Source organism: Lynx canadensis, chromosome C1, assembly GCF_007474595.2.
Source record: "Lynx canadensis isolate LIC74 chromosome C1, mLynCan4.pri.v2, whole genome shotgun sequence".
Classification (NCBI taxonomy): Eukaryota; Metazoa; Chordata; class Mammalia; order Carnivora; family Felidae; genus Lynx; species Lynx canadensis.
Genome location: NC_044310.1, coordinates 17,316,739 through 17,331,083, shown reverse-complemented (window position 1 = coordinate 17,331,083; position 14,345 = coordinate 17,316,739). Strand labels below are relative to the sequence as shown.

General features: G+C 53.3%; 2 long non-coding RNA genes across 2 annotated transcripts; one reads left to right on the top strand and one right to left on the bottom strand.

Moving 5' to 3' along the window:
- Positions 1-5,663: 5,663 nt before the first annotated feature.
- Positions 5,664-14,189, top strand: LOC115520673. Its single transcript, XR_004343957.1, has 3 exons — positions 5,664-5,992; positions 9,182-12,955; positions 13,045-14,189. It is a non-coding gene; the product is annotated as an uncharacterized LOC115520673 (long non-coding RNA).
- On the bottom strand, positions 5,973-8,025 carry LOC115520674. Its single transcript, XR_003970834.2, has 4 exons — positions 7,871-8,025; positions 7,574-7,634; positions 7,025-7,075; positions 5,973-6,881 (listed from the first exon to the last, which is right to left on the bottom strand). It is a non-coding gene; the product is annotated as an uncharacterized LOC115520674 (long non-coding RNA).
- Positions 14,190-14,345: the final 156 nt, after the last annotated feature.

Here is a 14,345-nt window from a genome sequence, read left to right as displayed (position 1 = left end):
CTCCTTGTGGTCTCTTGGGCAGGCCAAGTGCATCCTGCATCAGGGCGTTTGTTTGCACATGCCCTTCCCTCCCTGGACTACTCTCCTCTAGGCTCTTTGCCTGGGCGGCTCCTTCTCATCCCCCAGGCCTCTAAGTGTCACCTCCTCCAGGGGGCTTTCCCTGCATGACCATCCCACTGAGTCAGTGCCTGCTCACTCTGTCTTGTTACCTGGTGGTTTTCCTCTTTGCCCTCATCATGAGACACATTCTATTATTTCTTTATTTACTTGTTTTGTGCCCATTTCCTTCAATGGAACGGTCAGTTCCATGAGGGCAATATCCCCATGTCTCCAGAACAAGTACCTTTCGGGCAGGGTGCTTGGCGTGTGCTAGTTATTTATTTGGGATTACCTGTGCTGGACACAGTCCTAAAGCTTTTATTTAAGTTCACTCAGTCAGTCCCCACACATCAACCCTGTAGGAGAGGTACAGTTAGTATTATCCTTATTTTATAGGTGAAGAAATTAAGGAACAGATTGGTTAGAAATTTACCCAAGGTCACAGCTAGTGAGTGGCAGAGAAAAGATTCAAATTCAGGCAGAGACTATACAAGTCTCTGCTCCCTCTCCAATATTTATTGAGAAGATCGCCAGTAGACATTTCATGAATGAACGAATGAACGAGAGGCAAAGAGATTGGTACACAGGGCCCTGCAATCAGGGAGATGTGGGTGTGGGACCCAGCTCTGTCCTCTGTGAACTTGGGTCACGGATCCTCACTCTACTACGAAACAAAAGCACGGGCGCCCGGCTGGCCCAGTCGGTAGGGCATGCAACTCTTGACCTCAGGGTCGTGAGTTTGAGCCCCACATTAGGCATGGAGATTACTTAAAAAAGAGAGAGAGAGAGAAAGAGAAACAAAAAACCTCCCTGAGAATGCCTCAAAGTAGTAAGAAAAAACTAACAACCTGACAGAAAAAGGGACGAAAGGCTTGAATGAGCAATTTCCCGAAAAAGAAACCAGAATGCAAAATGAACAAAGAAAAAGATGCTTCATCTGATTAGGGAAGTGCAAGTGAAGACTGACGTTAGGAACGACAGAGGAGTCTGATAATACTAAGTACTGGTGAGGATGTGCACCAACTGGAACTTTCCTCACTGCGGCAGAGGAAGGGCAAGTGCTCACAGTGCCTTGGGAGAACAGTTCGCCAGCAGTTGTAAGGCTGGTTATGTGCATACTTGATGACCCACGATTTACTTATCTACCTACCTATTTGCTGATTTGAGAGAGCGAGCACGTGAGCAAGGAGAGGGGCAGAGGGACAGAGACTCTCAAGCAGGCTCCGTGCTCAGCGTGGAGCCTGACGTGGGGCTCGATCCCACGACACTGGGGTCATGACCTGAGCTGAACCAGACACTCACCGACTGAGCCACCCAGGAGCCCCGATGACCCGTGATTTAAATCTCAGATATGTCGCTTACAGAAACCCATGCGTGTCTCCACCAAGAGACATTCACAAGAGCAATCATGGCAGCAAAAACGAGAAACAACCTACATCCCCTTTGACTAGCGAACGGATAAAGTCACTGAGGTCTACACAGACCACGGAGCACTAGACGGCTGAGAAAAATGAATGCATGCCGGCTACAATGCAGACATATATTTAGAAACACGGTGATACATGAAAAAAATCAAGCCGAAGAGACACGCCCATCCATTATACTATTTACATAAAGGTATCAAAGCAAACAAAGCAAATATGTTGTGTAGGGTCCATCCCCATATGGTGACACTATTTTTTTCCCAAAGCAAATGAGTGGTGACCACAAAATTCCATACTGTGTCCACCTCTGGAGAGAGGCAGGGAACAGAATTAGGAGGCCCCCAGGGGGCTTCAGTGGTGCTGGCGAAGTTCTAGTTCCTGAGTTGGGGCAGTGGGTCCACAGATGCTGGTAGTCATAAGCCAGACACTCATCACACATTCTTTGTAGTCATCAAATATTACATCATTTACAAAATTGAGAACTTCTGTAGTTCCCAGGCTTGTTCTAAGGATCAACTGGGAGTGTGGATAGAGTTGTTCATTCATTCAACAAGCACCCGCCATATGCCAGGGACCCTCTCAGACACGAGGGAAGATGGAAAAAAGAGAACAGGACGCATTTGGGAGGAGGTGGCTCAAGACAGAGCCACGAAGGGCACCAGCTCTTTGGAGCCAGAGAGACCCGGGTATGGATCCCAGCTACTAGTTGTGTGGCCTTGGACAAGCTACCCAACCTCTCTCTCCCTCGATCTTCTCATCTGTAAATCAGGAATGACACCCTTGGCAATGCTATGAGGCTGGGACACAGCTCTAAAGATAGCTGGGCGGGGCGCCTGGGTGGCTCAGTGGGTTGAGTGTCCGACTTCAGCTCAGGGCATGATCTCGAGGTTGGTGAGTTCGAGCCCCGCGTCATTGGGCTCGTTGCTGTCAGCACAGAGCCCACTTCAGATCCTTTGACCCGCCCTCTCTCTGCCTCTCCCGTACTCATGTGTGCACACGTGTGCTCTCGCTCTCAAAAATAAATAAACATTAAAAAATTTAAAAAATAATAGAGATAGCTAGGTTGCCATCATACTAAGCATTTAGCAAGAGCTCAGTAAATGTCGCCGTTTGTACAAAGCGCTGAGGAGGTGGGGTGGAGAGGAGGGTGTGGCTCTGCCCGGGTGAGTGTTGAATGGGAGAAGTTTGGATTGTGTATTGAGGGCTCTGAGGGGTCACTGAAGGTTTGAAGCAAGGTTTGAAGATCTGAAGACAGGATTCGTGTCTCAGACAGATCCATCTGGCTGACGTGAGGGGCAAGACCGGAGCCAGGAAGTGTGTTTAAGAGGCTATTTATTTTTTTTTTAAATTTTTTTTTTTTTTTCAACGTTTATTTATTTTTGGGACAGAGAGAGACAGAGCATGAACGGGGGAGGGGCAGAGAGAGAGGGAGACACAGAATCCGAAACAGGCTCCAGGCTCTGAGCTGTCAGCCCAGAGCCTGACGCGGGGCTCGAACTCACGGACCGCGAGATCGTGACCTGGCTGAAGTCGGACGCTCAACCGACTGCGCCACCCAGGCGCCCCTAAGAGGCTATTTAAATAATCCAGGTGAGAGATTATGGAGTCCTGAACTAGCAGGTCTGGAGTGCACAGGGACAGGGGGAGTGAGTGGACAAGACAGACTCCAGGACAGTTGGGAAGATAAAACTGATTGGACTACAAGACCAATTTGTGGGGACAAAGGAGCAGAAACCACCTGGGACAATATCCAGGTGTGATGCCCTGAGACAGGAACCCAGGAGAAGCAGGCTGGGTCGGGGAGCAAGATGAGGAGTTCAGAGTTGGTTGAGTTGGTTTGGGGTGCACATGGGGCCACTAAGAGATGCCAGGAAGTGCTGCCTTCACACCTCGGGAGCTCAGGCAGAGCTCCCAGGTAACCGGGAGGGGGTGAAGTTGTCCGGGAAGGGATGGAGGGTGTGAGTAGAGTGCAAGGTGCCCGTGATCCCAGGGGCAGGAGGAGGAGGAGCTGGGGAGGGAGCTGCACCAGAGCTGATGCCGAGGCGGGAGCACAAGAGGAATGTGGGGTCTTCCTGAAGTTGAGGGAGGTGAGAGCGTGAAGAAGGGTGTGGCACACTCCAGAGTCACAAGTCAGAGAGGCACAGAAGAAGCCGCCAGATCTAGCCATGCGGGGTTGTCAGTGCCCCGGGCAGGATCATTTTCCCGGCCTGGTAGGACTCAACTTTGGAGAAGGTCCACAGTGAAGGGCTTTTCTTTCCCAGTGTACCTAGAGTGAATTGTGACCTTCCGATGTCTCCTCTCTAGCTCCGATTCACCCTACACCCACCCCCTCAGTCCTACTCATCATGTTGGTTCAGTGTTTATTCCTGGTGGGACTGTAAACTTCAGCAAAAACCACCAGAAATCCTGCTAAGCATATTAGTGCATTTGAGCCTGTTTCCGTCCGAGAGGTCTGTATTATTTTCTTTTTTAAAAAGTTTTTTTTTGGGGCGCCTGGGTGGCGCAGTCGGTTAAGCGTCCGACTTCAGCCAGGTCACGATCTCAGCCAGGTCACGATCTCGCGGTCCGTGAGTTCGAGCCCCGCGTCGGGCTCTGGGCTGATGGCTCAGAGCCTGGAGCCTGTTTCGGATTCTGTGTCTCCCTCTCTCTCTGCCCCTCCCCCGTTCATGCTCTGTCTCTCTCTGTCCCAAAAATAAAAAAAATAAAAAAAAAAAAACACGTTGAAAAAAAATTTAAAAAAATAAAAAATAAATAAAAAGTTTTTTTTTTAAGTTTATTTACTTATTTTGAGAGAGAGAGAACGTGCATGCACATGATCTGGGGAGGGGCACAGAGCGAGGGAGAGACAGAGAATCCCAAGCAGGCTCTGCAGCGCCTAAGAGGAGCCTGAGGTGGGGCCCCGACTCACCAACCTTGAGGTCATGATCTGGGCCGAAATCAAGAGCCCAGCGCTTCACCAGCTGAGCCACCCAGGCAACCCCGTCCATATTATTTTCGTAGCCACTCAACAGATGAGCAGAGGCCCCGAGGTCAGGGACTCACTTGGCGCGTACTGGGGACAGGATCCATCCCTGACTTGTGGGTGGCAGTCAAGACAGACAAACCCCCATCATGTGAAACTACAACATCTGAAGTGTGGCTCTCGGACTGTAGCCTACTTACAAATCACCGGAGACTGGTATGAATTCACAGACTCTTGGGTCCTAACCGTAGAGATTCTGATTCAGCAGGTGCAAAGCAGCGTCTGGGGACCCGCCTGGTTAACCAGCACCCCAGGTGATTCTCCTGCAGGTGATGGAGAAACATGAACCTCATCGTGCGCTGCACACATGGTGTGATGGCAGGCAGCAGCGTGGTCCTGGACCCTGAAGCTGCCGGTTTCTGGCCATCAGTTAGGGCTCTGGCTGCAGCTGGGAGCTGGGCCGGGGCTGGGGGAGGCAGAGGGTGGTAATAAAGAAACAACAGGAAGCTCAGCTTTTATTAGCGCTGGGTAGTCGCAGCTGCAGGTGAGTAATCTGATTTCTGCGGCGTCCTGTTTTCTCCGCTGCCTGGCGGTTCCTCGACACCCACTCACCTGCCACCAGCCACGGGAGAAAGGGCGGGCGGGAGGATGGGCGTGGGGCGCCACCCGCCCGGGTCCCCTCGCCCGCGCCCACGCGGGCACAGCCGCCGCGCCGACGCCACCGGGGCGCACCTGGCGCGCTGCGCTGCGGGAAGCGGGGCTCCGCGCGGGGCGGCGCGCGGAGGTGGCGCGCACGCGCACTCGCGGGCCCGGCGCCCCGCGGAGTTTGGCTGCGGGGCCGCGGGCGTGGTGCCCTCTCCCGGCTCCGCCGGGCTGGTGAGACCGGGAAAGAGGTGTGAACGGTATACACTCCAAAGCGCTGGGCCAATACGTGTGGGTGTGTGGGGGGGGGGGGGCTCAGGAAGACCTAAGGCAAGGCAAGGCTCTCAACCGGTCCGTGCCTCAGTTTCCTCCTTTGCAAAATGAGAACGATTAACTCTTCATCGTGAGCCCGTTAATGCTAGCGAAGTGCCCCCAACGCTCGTGCACAGTAAGGGCAGGCGCGGTCACGGTGGTCATGATGGTTGCTATTAGCCCGGCCCGGAAGCCGCGTTCTCCCTCCTCATCCAGGTATGCTGGCCTTCTGTGCCTGGCAGCCCCCATCTGGGAAATGCGGAGGTTGGGGAGGGCTTGGATCAGAAAAGTCTGAGGGGCTGAGAGAGTCAGGGGCTTTCCCAAGACCGGGGTTTGGTTCCATCCCTACCTGATGCAAGTTTTCCACGGTTGATAACACCTTCCCTGACAATCCATAGAGATAGATGCAAGGACCAAACGAGGAACCCAGAAACGCTTTGTCAGCTATGCAGTGCTGTCCACGTGCAGAGAACCGAAATTATTCTTTTTTTTCCAGGTGCCTCTTTGTCCTCAAGGGTCAAAGATTCATCAAGAACCTAACTAGTTTTAGCCGGTGAGTTTCTGAGCCCCATGAGAAGGACCACTTGGCATTCACTTTCTCTGGAGAAGCCCACCACATCCGGCCTCGTTGGCATAAGGGTGGAGAGATCGATCCTATCCTCAGGGGGGTTCACCGTCCAGTTAGCCAAGAGGCAACGGTGTGGTGGGAGCACTGAGGGGTTGGGGAGTGCACTCCCTAGGGGTAGGGTAGGAGGATACAGGGAGGAGGACTTCTTTGAGGAATGGTTGGAGTTCAGGTGGGGAGAAGGGGACACACATTCTGGGCAGAGAGAGTTCTAGCAGAAGAGTCTGGGGACAAGAAAGTATGTAGTGTGTTCAGGGAAAGGGCATGAAATGTGTCTGAGATGCAGGGTGGGAAGAGAGGGGTGCGGGAGGGAGGAAACAGGGCAGGGCTTTCAGTCCACCATAGGGAGTGTGACTTCTCCTGAGGTTGATGGGGAACCCTGCAGGGTTCGAAGCAGGGGAGCGATGTCATCAGGTGTGGGTTCTAGAGAGATCGCTGTGGCAGTAGGTAGAGAGGACAGATAAAAGGAAGGAAAAAGAGAGGACTGATTGAAGTTGTCGCAGTGAGTTGAAGGTGGTCTAAACCAAGGCAATGGCAAGGGAGCAGGAGAGGGGGACAGATGGGAGAGAGCTTTCTGAAACAGAATAGCAGTACTTACAGTAGAACAGTTTGAGGGAGAGAAGGTAAGGACAACTGAATTTTCTGGCTCTGGAACCTGAGGTAGACAGTGACAGCATTAACTGGGATGGGGGACCCAGGAAAGGAGCAGCGTGAGGTCACCTTCAGGGTACCTGTCAGACATCCATTTCTTCAAGAGCTCTCTGTGCTAGGCCCCCAGATGTGGGAGTAGATAAGACCCAACCTCATCCACAGGAGGCTAGAGGGAGAGAGAAGAGAGAATATTGTATTAGGAAGCTTCGGTTGTAAGTGACAGAAACTCAGTTCAAACCAGGCTAAGGGGGCGGGGGGGGGGGAATTGAAAAGGAAAAGGAGAGATCGAGAATTTAGTGACTCCTTTACCTTGGAGTTTCAAGGGCATGTCAACTTCAGGCGTTGCTGGATCCAGGGTTCCTAATAGGGTGGAGAGGAAGCTTCTACCCTCAGGGGGCTCCTTGTGTTATCTCCCCTCCACCTCATCAGTCAGTTCTGTTTGTTTCCGCCTGTCTTTAAGAATGGGCCTCTTTCTAGCCCACGGCAGACGGGCCCTCTCCAGTCCCAGGAAGGATGCTCACATGTCCACACACTGTCAGCTCACACTTCAGAAGGAAAGGCCAGTGGCCCTACTGGCTGTGTGGACGGACAGTCCCAGGAAGGGCTCTGACTGACCCAGTGGGCATCACACGCCCAGCCCCCGCCCAGTCACTGTACCAAGGAGAATGTGGCACTGTGGTTGGCCTCCTTGCCCTTCCCAGCTTGTAGGGCCCTGTGATGGACATCCCGCCGGCTCCCATGGACAGGAAATGAGAAGGACTGGGAATACGCCAGACCGGCACGACAAACTACATCCCTGCCTCCATTCAGCCCGAGGCTTGAGGGCAGAACCCTGGGGAACACCGATGTTGAACAGACCTTGGGAAGGAGACTGAGGAGTATGAGAGGGGTTCTGGGTCTTCAAGGCAGGAGAGAAGTTCTGCAAGGAAGGAACGGGCAGAGGCAAATTCTGGAAGGGGCGACAGGCTCCTACTGTTCTGGGCTCCACCCACCCAAGCGGAAAGGCTCTCCCCCCCCCCCATTCAGCCAATACAGGTGCTACCCCCTGCCCCCAGCAGAGCCTGTTTCCCTATTTGGGAAATGAGGATTCCAACAGAACACTCCCCCCAGCCATGGCTGAGGGGCATGGGTGAGCTGGTGCTGAGAAATGCTTACCTCGGTGCCTGGCACCTGGTAAGGGCTCAATAAATGGGAGCCACGTAAGGTGCTGGTGGAAGATACGGCGGTAATAAAGGCACGCAGATTCCTGCTGTCCTGGGAGGGCGGAAAGTACAGCTAATAAATTCAGCATCACTGAGATACCGTTCATTCATTCATTCAGTCAGTCTTTAATGGAGCACCTGCTGTATACTGGTCCCTATGCGAGACACAGCAGATGGCAAGAAGGCTAGAACACAAGAGCCTGAGGTAGTGTGGGACAGACACAGCTAATAGTTAGGCTGTAAGGTCATAAGCACCATAGAGACTGGGCTGTGGGAGCCCAGAGAAACTCGGTCCTGTGGAGGCATGAGGGCAGCGCCCCAAGAAGGCAGAATTTGACCTGGGTCTGAAGGACACTGGTGAAGGACGGAAACAGCTGACATTTCACGAGTGCTCATAGTGGGTCGGGCACTAAGTGTGCCAAACATCTATTTCCACGCATGAGGTAGGGAGTGTTGTCCCTGTTACGTGGATGGGGGGGGGGCCCAGGCTTGCTCAGAGTCCTTTGCTTGTAAGTGGGGGCACCGGGCCTGGCCCAGGGGCCTGACCCCACTGGATGGAGGAGAGAGGAGAGTTAGGAGGTCAAGCAGAGGGGAAAAAGACAGTGCGACCCAACCGTCCGGGAGGGAGAGAGGGAGCCAGGATTCCCGCACAGGGAACATCACGCCTCTGAGAGTGTGGGGCAGGGACAGTAGAACAAACGTAAGGTGGGAGCCGTGACCTCCAGCAAGTGTGGCGCCTCCTGGAATCTACCTCTCCTTATTTGTAAAATGGGGATAAGGAAGTCTGTTATCTTCATCCCCATTTTACAGATGAGGAAACTGATTGTTAGATCGAGACCGTCTGGCTGCAGGGCCCACATGCTAAGCCACAACACCGTGGTTCTGTTGGAGCCGATGAGCTGTGAGAGTTCACTGCAAACCCTCCTCTCTGCCTCAAGGGTAGCCATGAAGAGCACCCCAAGGGAAGTGGGGAGCCTCCACAGGAAGAGCCCTCAGAGGACCCCAGAAGACAGTCCTGTGCTCTTATGCAGAAATCCGATCTCTTAAGGCCCTTAGAGACTATTTCATTCATGCATTGGGGGGATGACGCATGTAACTTACAAATAGGGAAACAGCCCAGAAAGAGGGAAGTGACTGGTCCAAGGCCACACAACGAGCTGGTCGCGGAGAGCCATCTAGAACGCAGGTTGCCTGACACCTGGTCCTGTGCTCTTTCTCCATTCCAAAGTCCTCTCGTCACAAATGACCTCTCCTCTGCCTACAGGGCGGCAATCTCTCCCAGTGCTGAACACCTAGTGCGGACCAGGCACTTCATCTGCCTGTCTCTGGTCTTCCAGACTACCCTGTGAAGTATTATCCACGGCAGCCAGGAGACCCAGAAGTACGCACAGATAAGACCTGGTTTACTGATAGCACATTACAAAGCGTACCAAGTAATCGTCCATCCAGACTCTCCCGCCCTATAAATCATACAATCCGATTTCACAGAAGAGAGAACTGAGGTTCAGAGATGGGAAACGTCTGCCTCAGGGGCTCCCAGCTAGGAAGCAACAGGGTGAGGACTAGTGTGCGGGCATTTCTGACTCCAAAGCCAGGGTGTCTTGTCCCCGCCCCAATCTGCTGTCAGGCAAAAGATGGCAGGACTTGCCGAGGGAGCTGAAGGGTGACGGCTGGAGGGGCCGATCCCCAATGATGAGCGAGGTAACAGTTCTCACAGTGGCTAAACAAAGAGCCCTTGCAGTCCGGCTGCCTGGGTTCGAGTCTTGTTCTGTCCCTTCTTAGTTCTGTGCCCTCGGGCAAGCCACTGGTCCTCCCTGAGCCTCAGTTTCCTCGTCTGTAAAATGGGGATGGTAATAATGTTGCCCACCTCGTTGTGTTGTTGGAGGGTTAAATTAGAAGCGTGTGGCACACAGCAAGCACAGTGAAAGTCTTGCCTCTTATTTGCTGGCACCTTGTATGACATTTGCTAGAGGCCTCCTGTCTCGTCTACTATTAATACTGCCTTTATAGCACTGCGTGTTCCGGAGCCTGGCCACCTGGGCTCTGCCACTTGCTAGCTGTGTGGTCTAGAGCTTAGAGGGAGACTGAAGGTCAGGCTCATGAAGTTTAAGCCTTGGGTCGCTCCCTTGCGAGGCCTTGTGCATCATTTTGTATTCATAATTTCCTATTATTTTTCTTAACGGGGTTCCCCAGTGTGGTATACGCTCTACTCACATCCTGCAAAATGTGGATCCGCCCCTGTGTGCGCAACACGCTCGGCCTCTCCGGTGCCTCAGTTTTCTCATCTGTTAAGTGGAAAGAGTGTTACGGTGCCGATGAAGTGAATGAATACGTTTAGGACGCTTGAAAAGTGCCTGGCACGTTGTTAATTCCCCGAAAGCTGTCGGCTTCTCAAGTAAATCTCCAGCTAGTGGATATGCTAAGTGCTAGTAAATGTGCTTCGTGGTTTACATTGGTCATGTTATTTAATTATGCTTAATTGTCACAACAACCCCTCCCATTTTACAGGTGAGAACACAGAGGCTCGGAGAGGTGAGGTCACAGAGCTTGGAAGCCACATGGGTCTGATGCCAGGGCCATGCCCCTTAACTATTGCCCTGATACCTCCCTGTTTATGAGGGGCGCCTGGCAGCTGAACCTGAAGGACTCGGGTCACACCGCAGCCAGGCACTGCCTGCCAGGCCACTTGCAGGGAATCCATGAGGCCCCTGCCGGGGAAGAGCTCCCCGTCCCCCCCAAGTCCAGCTGGGCCCCCCTGGCTCTGCCACACCTAGTGCCCTCGTCCCTCCTGCCCCCTAGAGCTTCCTCTTGAGCCCCTGTCACCAGAGGCCCTGGCCCAGGTGGGGCGGGGGCCAACGGGTGACAATGACCGATTTAGAAAGTAAAGTTGCTTCTCAAACAAATAAGAAAGAAGAGGAAAGAAAGAAATGGCCTGCCCGCTTCCTGCCCCACTCTCTCTCCCAGCACCTGGGGCCCAGCTGTGAGCTTTTCACTGCTTGTTTGTTCATCCTGCTCGAGGAGCCTCTTCTTAAAGCTCCAGGCCCCCTCCACGGGGGCGGCGGGATGACTGTGGAGCCAATGGAAATAAGCACCCTCCATGATTGTTGTATTGTCGCCGTCTAGAGTATTGTTTTGGACAACAATACCAATAATCATAACAATCTGGGTTTCCTGCCGTTGGCAGAGGGGGGGTTATCGGCTTCGACTTGGGTGTGGCCGTCCTGGCTGCGATTTCTGAGGTGTGAAGGCCTGCGCAGGTCATTAGCTCTCTCTGGGCCTCCGTTTCCTTGCCTGCAAAGTGGGAATGGGGGCATGGTGAGCGCCGGAGGAGGCAAGCAAGAGCGCGTACCACGCAGGGCACGGCCGCTGCTGAGTCGGTTACCAAAGCCAGGGTCACCCAAGAGCACGACTTTAAGAGCCTCCCCAGACGTAGTGGGAAAACTCGGTGGACTAGGAGGGGGTGATAACGCCTGTTGTGTTCCAGCCTCCGTTGTAAGGGCTTTATGTACAACAACTCACTTCATCCTCACCATGCCGCATGTGTGCATACTGTCAGATGAAGACACCCAAGAGTGATTTGCCCAAGGTCAGTGCATCTGGCAGGTGCAGAGCCAGGCCGAACCCAGCCTGTCCCGCTCCAAAACCGGCGCTCTTCTTAGGGGCATACGCTGCCCTGGGGGCAGGTCTGACTGCATAGGGTCTGCTTTGCTGCATCACCGTGGACAAGCCCTTTCCTTCTCAGCCTCAGTTCTCGATCTGCAAGCTGAACAGCCCACGGTACCTGACTCCAGACAGCATACAGCCCGCAGGGAAAGTCATGGTCAGATTTCGTGACAGTGTAGAGAAAGACAATGGATGAACATATCAGGGGCTCTGGAAGCCACGGCTGCCGCTGCCATAATTATTATTAGTTTTAGAGTCACAGGCGAGAGTCAGCCTAGAGGATGCTGAGGGCCCTGCCCAGCTCTGCAAATCTAAATCCTGTGGTTGCAGCTGGGGAGTGACTCTAGGAGGCACCTGGTGAGAGGTGGCTCTACCCGTTGGGGCTAAAATAATCCCTGAGGCTGCCGCCATGCAATCTGTCACTCACCTGCCCTAATTAATGGCAAACTCACCAACCCTGCCCCTCCGCCTCACTCCCATCCCCCACGAGCTGTGTGGCCCTGGAGAAATCACTCGACCTCTCTGAGACAGGAAAAGGACATGACCCTGCAGAATTTTGATGGATTAGAGATAATGCAGACAGAGTACTCAGCACAGTGCCTGATGTGTGGTTGAGAAGAGGTGATGAGAACCTGAGTTTGGGGGCCGACCCATGTTCCATTCCCGGCTACACCATTTCCTATTGTGTACCCTCAGGCAAGTTCCTTGCACTCTCTGAGCCTGGAAAATGGGTTAGCACAGCACCCGGCATACAGTAGTTGTTTACCTAACGATTGTGGTTGGTGGTGACCGTGTCTGGCCCTCTATAAAGATGTCCAGAGGCCTTCAAAGATCCCAGGGGTATAATGTTCTCCACAGTGCTGGGTTTCTCTGTTTGCCCCTCTAGAACTCCCCTCTGCCCTTCTCCATCCTGTTCTGTGCCCTGGCAGGTGAACTCTGGGGTGCCATCAATGGCCTCTTTTGCCCTCTGGTTCTGGTTGGGTGGGGCAGGAAGGCAGAGGGCAGGTGGAGAATGGGGCAGAGTGATTCCCCCAGCCCCTTGCTACAGGGTTGCACGGGTTGGCTGTGTCCCTCACCCAAAGGCTCTGGCTCCTGGTAGGCGACCCCGTGCATCCATCTCTGGCCCTGAGTCCGGGTCGCTTCTCCCTCTTCACCCTTCAGGCCGTGGGTGGTAACGGCTCCCCACTGTGGCCAGCCCTGGGATACTGCACCATCCCTCCCGGTCTCCCTGAATCCTGCCTGCGTCTTTGGTAATAGTCTCTTGATTAAACCCTCTTCAAACTTCTCAACTTGAGTGTACCGTCTGTTTCCTGCCAAGGCCCTGCTCATGGTTTTAGTGTGACATGTATCCTGTCGTATTCGTCAAGGACTCCAGGTATGGTAGAATACAAAACTTCACCCTGGTTTCACATGTACATACGTATCCACTTGAGTAACTTTGGCTGAGTATCTGCTGTGTGCCAGGCCCCGTACAGCTAGCTGGGAGCAGAGATAACCGAGCTAGAGCTCCTGACGCCAAGGAGTTCATGGACTAGATGGGGAGACAGACGCCTAAACAGACAACCACAGTATTTGCTAAGAAGCCATTATAGAAGCGTGTTCAAACCCTGAGGCAAGAGAAACCCTCAAACTCTGAGGGAGGCTGGGAAGGCTGCATAGCAGAGGGACCTCCTCAAAGGTAAAAAAAAATTCTTAATAACATATTTTATCTAACCCAATATTTCAAGGTATTATCAATGTATAATATCACTTAAAAGTGATACAGAAATCCTTAAGAATTGTAACATTTTTTCCCCTAAGTCTTAAACAGCCCAGTGCGTCTTTTACATGCACGGCACGTCTCCGCTCGGCCGGTCCCCATTTCAGGGGCTCAGGAGCCACAGGGGGCTGTTTCCCCCCACTTTACAGATGAGGAAGCAGAGACTCAGGAGTTAAGTCACTTGTCCGAGGTCCCACTCCCCGATGGCGGCATGATGTGAACCCACGTCTCTGTAGCTCCAAAGCCTGTCTCTTCCCGCTGCCCTGTTCTGTCTCTGGGCCAACCCCTGCTCCCCAGAGTGAAGACTTGGCCGAGGGCTAAAAAGTTAAAACTTCACCTGAGGTGAACTTCACCTCTGACCCCAAATCCTGTAATATTTCTACGTCGGTTGAGTCCATGGGACAGAGTGGGGGAGGGTAACCCACCAAACTGGGTTCTGGCCCCTGTTCGGTCTAGGGTCCCTGGGAGGGCGTGAAGATAGGCTGGCAGGAGAGAACTGGGGACCACTGGTGAGTTGTAAGAGTCTCTTGCCGGGGGAGCTGTTAATGGCTGGAAGGCACGGCCTGCGTTGGACGGGAGGTCTGCAGAGGTAACAGACTAGGCGCACCGGACGGTGCCAGCAGGTCAACTTGGCATCTTCTCCTCCACCACACTCAGCGGTTCCTCCCTAGGCAAAACACCGTATCATCCAGAAACACCCACTCCTGAGTACGTAGGGTCACAGTGAATAAGTCACTGTCATTTTCACACCGATGCGGGGGAAATTTCGATGGGATGAAAAGGTAAGGCCTTCTTCTTTTTTTTTTTTTTAATATTTATTTATTTTTGAGAGACAGAGACAGAGCGTGAGTCGGGGAGAGGCAGAGAGAGAGGGAGACACAGAATCCGAAGCAGGATCCAGGCTCCGAGCTGTCAGCACAGGGCCCGACGCGGGACTCGAACCCATGAACTGTGAGATCATGACCTGAGCCCAAGTCGGATGCTTAACCGACTGAGCCACCCGGGC